We start from the raw sequence: 4,290 nt of genomic DNA, 5'->3' as shown, positions 1-4,290 counted from the left end.
GTCCTTCCCTTCCTTCCCCAGCCAGCTCCAGTCTGCCCAACCCCCTCTCCCGGGCCAGGAGGTCACCTGACCCCTTTGTCTCCAACACCTTCAGCCGGCACCTTTGCAGAAGAGGGGCCCAGGCCATCAGTTGCTAGGAGACAGAGTGCCAGGCATTCAGGTGCACTGGCCCCTTCCTCTGCAGCAATCACACCCCCTGATCCACCACCTAGATACCTAAGAACTGCACAGGGGGACACTGAGGCACCAACACAGCATTCACAGACCCCAGTAAGAACAGTCCCACTTCGTCACACCAGGGTACCCCTGCATGAGGTGCCCTCTCCTGCTCCGACAAGGGAAGCTCAGCACCTGATCAGAGCAGAAGGGCAGCGAAAACGCACCAAGGAAATGGCTGGGCAGGTGTAAAATGGCCTCAAGGAAAAGTCTGGCTCTGCGAGTGGTCTCGGTGTGACCAAGAACCCTGGCAGTACCCAGAATCCTGCTGGGCAGCGCCAGCGCCCTGTCCGGTATTTCAATGGGACTGAACTGCAGTAAACGGGGTTTCATGGTGGCCACACGTAACCAGAAATGGCCCCAAAGGTGAATTGGACGAGAGGAGGAGGGGGCCAGAAAGCCGTCGTGAGGGGCTAGAACAGACCCAGCTGCCCTCGCACCAACATTAGAAATACCTGTGAGCTGCTGTCATGGCCGACCCCCCCCCCCCCCGGTTGCTTTAACCTGGCCTAGTGCACTGACCTTCCTGAGCCCGGTGTCTCCAGTGGGGGGGGGCCTTCAAGGGCCGCCCAGGAACCAGTTGTTTTGACCCCCGTAGGCTGAGCCGCCTTTCCATGGCTGGGGCATGGGCCTGCTTGGGCAGCGCTGCTTGTTGCTGCGACTGGCCCGGGCAGTGCCCCTGGGAGAGGGCAGGGACAGGCACACAGGGAGGGTGACACACAGGGAGGTCTCCAGGCTTCCTGGCCAGGGCTGGATTAACCCATTGGGGTCCTAGGCACAACACACGTAGGGGCCGTACCTACGCGGCGCCAGACAGCGCACTCCCTGCAGCTGGGCTGGCCGAGCTGTGGCTGCCCCGGGACCGGCTGCGTGTCCTGTTGCTGCTCGGGGCGCTGCTCATTGTGACTGGCGGGGCGGGGGGGGGGGTCGTACCTCCACTCACCTTTCCCCGGCCATAGAGTACACCGTGTGGCTGTTTGTCAGCCCCCCAGGGCCCTCCCGCCACGTGTGGGCCCCAGGCGCACACCTAGTGCATGTATGTGTTGCTCCAGCCCTGTTCCTGGCACTGGGCACCACTGGCCCCAGGCCAGTCCCTGGGGAAGGGTGGGAGCAGTGGCTGCCCTGGCCCTGTGATGGGCTGGGTGGGGCTGTGCCAGCCCTGGGCTCCTGTTCTGCAGGGCAGCTGGATTTCTCAGGAGCTGATCGGCTCCTGCTGGGGATCGGGGCCTATGGCGGAGCCGCCCTTCAGTGCCATTTCTTACTGGTTCACAGCATGTGACGGGGAGAAACTGCCTGACACTGCCCTTCTCCCTCCAACTATGTGCAGCGGTGTGGAGCCAGGTGTGACGCAGGAGGGAGCAGGTGGACTGACCTGGGAATGTCGTTTAGTTTTACTGGGACAGTCTGCATGGGGGATGGGAGAGCAGGGGTGACTTTAGGTGCGGGAAGGTACCTGAGCCTGTAACCTGAGCCAGGAGGGGATGGGGTGAGTTGAAACCTTTGCCCTGGAAACTTGACAAAGGGAGGGAGCCTGCTGGAGGGGTTTTTGGTTTCAGTTTTGGGCTGGCTGGGAAGACACAGGGAACCCCAAGTCTGGGGTCTAAGATCCTTGCCCTCTAGAGGGACCGGGCTGAGGGGTTCTGGTTGTACCTACAAGCCCTGCTTGGGACTGTGTTCCTGTTGTCTAATAAACCTTCTGTTTTACTGGCTGGCTAAGAGTCACGGTGAATCGCAGGAAGTGGGGGGTGCAGGGCCCTGACTCCCCGACACTGCGTGACACCAGGCGCCCAGCCTGGGACAAGTTGAGATTCATGAGCTGGGCTGGGCACGGCACTGGGCAAACACCGAAATTCCAGAAAGCAAGGCAACAAAAGTTAATAGTTATGTAGGGAAATGACTGTGGGGCTAGGCCCAAGGCACGGGGCCAGGCAGCACCACCCCAGATACATAAAAATAGCCACGCTGGGTCAGACCAAAGGTCCAGGCAGCCCAGTGTCCTGTCTGCTGACAGTGGCCAGTGCCAGGTGCCCCAGAGGGAGTGAACAGAACAGGGAATCAGCAAGTGATCCATCCCCTGGAGCCCATTCCCAGCTTCTGGCAAACAGGGGTCAGGGACACCATCCCTGCCCAGCCTGGCTAATAGCCATTGATGGACCTGTCCTCCATGAAGTGATTTAGCCAGTGAGCCCCGGACAGGACCCCGGCATGGGGACAGGCAGACCCAGTAGATCCTCTGGGCACAGCCAAGGGCATGGTGCCAGCCAGAGCCTCAGGTGCCTGGGCCGCCAGGCACCCCTGGCCTGGGTCAGCACAGGCAGCACAGCTGGGCCAGGAGCCTGGGTCTCGCCCTCAGGGCTTCTCTCTTCCCTGCTCAAAACTGAGTCCCACACGCTGGGCGGAGGCGCTGCCATGTGTAAACAAACCACCTTCCATTCCTGGGGGGCTGGGCACGGCGCCAGGGCTGCCTGTCCTGCCCAGCCATCGCTAGGCTCAGCAGGGCCCTGGGCAGGAGCTGGACCACGCTGCCCACCCCGCCCCCTAGCGCCCAGCCCAGCCTGCCTTGGCAATGCCGCACACTGGACACAGGTGTGTAACAGACGCATATCACCCGCCTGCCACTTTCCCTTTCCCGCTGAGTCACTCACCGAGGAATGGCGACAGGGCAAGACGTTTCCTCCACAGCCTGCGGCCAAAACCCTCCCACCTCCAGAGCCGCCCCCCCCCCGAGAGTGGCTGTCCCTCCCCTCCACACCACAGCCCCCTGCCCCCTGGGAGGGCCCCCCCCCAGCCCCACAGGGCCCCTGCTCCTCTCTCCCAAGGGGCTCCGAGGCATCACAGCTGGACGGACTCCCTGGGGTGCCAGGCAGCCCCTGCCCAGGGGCACGAGCCTCCTCCCCTCCCCAGGGCTCACCTGTAAATCTCCAGGCACTGAGCCAGCCACACTCAGGCCCTGGGGCCCCAAACCGTGCCCTGCTCCGGGAGCTGGATGCCCAGTGCTAGCAGCTGGCTCCTTGCGGGCCCATCGCTGAGCCAGGCTGGAGTTTGCAGGCTGTGCTGGGTACGGGGGGGGGGGGGGCCGTAACACCAAGACGCGTCCAGCTCTCGCTAGTGGGCATGAGCCCCCCAGGGAATCTGTGCAGCCCTTTGCCACCCCCCCCCCGGCACCACAGGGGCTGGAACTAGGAGGGCTGGGGGGGCTGCTGCTTGAAGTGGTTCCATCATATACAGGGTTACAGTTTGGTTCAAGGCTCTCAGCTCCCTCACTGTACACATTGTTCCGGCAGCCCTGCCCTGCACCCCCCATTCCCAGCCACCTGCGTAACGCTGGTGTTCCCAGCCCAACAATGATCTTCTATGACTCTTTATACCCCTCATAAACCTTTACAGCCCCCACGACAAGCACATGCCACAGGAAGGCTGGGCAGGGATACGAAGTGATGCCCCAGGTGCCCCACCCAGGTGCTGCCTGCAGAGCCCGTGTCTGGGGCCGTCCGAGGGCCGGGCGAGCAGGCAGCACACTCCCAGCTACGTGTCCACAGCCCTGCACGCCCCTGGGCCCCAGCCCCACACTGTGCCCAGGCGTGCGGCTGCCCCCTGCTGCCCAGGGCATGGGGCCACACGGCCAGAGTGTAGGGTTGGCACCGCGGTGCATGGAGCTGTCCGTACAGCAGCCCCTCCCCTGGCTCCCGGTGTCCATCCCTGGGCTGACATTGCCCTCTGCCGGCCGGCCGTAGCAGTGCAGCGCGGTGTCTGCCACCCACAGGCCTCTTCGGGTGCACTCCTGACTGCACAGACCACCAGGGAAGCCACCTTCACCCCCCAGGGCCAGGGCCCCCTGCTAACGGGGGGAGCGGGGCCAGTGTAGCAGAACCCAGGCCAGGCGTGGGCTCTGGGCACTCCCCCCAGCAGCTACCAGCAATTCCTGTACAGGTACCATGGCCTAGTGGTGAAAGCAGGGTGAGGCGTCATGGGTTCTGTTCCCCCTCTGCCACTGATTGACTTAGGCAAATCTCTTTACCCCCACGAGCTCCTCCCTGTGGCGGTTGGGATGTCCAAGGTCTCTGGGGCAGCTGC

This window comes from Mauremys mutica, chromosome 17 (genome assembly GCF_020497125.1).
Source record: "Mauremys mutica isolate MM-2020 ecotype Southern chromosome 17, ASM2049712v1, whole genome shotgun sequence".
Lineage (NCBI taxonomy): Eukaryota > Metazoa > Chordata > Testudines > Geoemydidae > Mauremys > Mauremys mutica.
This window is presented reverse-complemented; position numbering follows the sequence as displayed.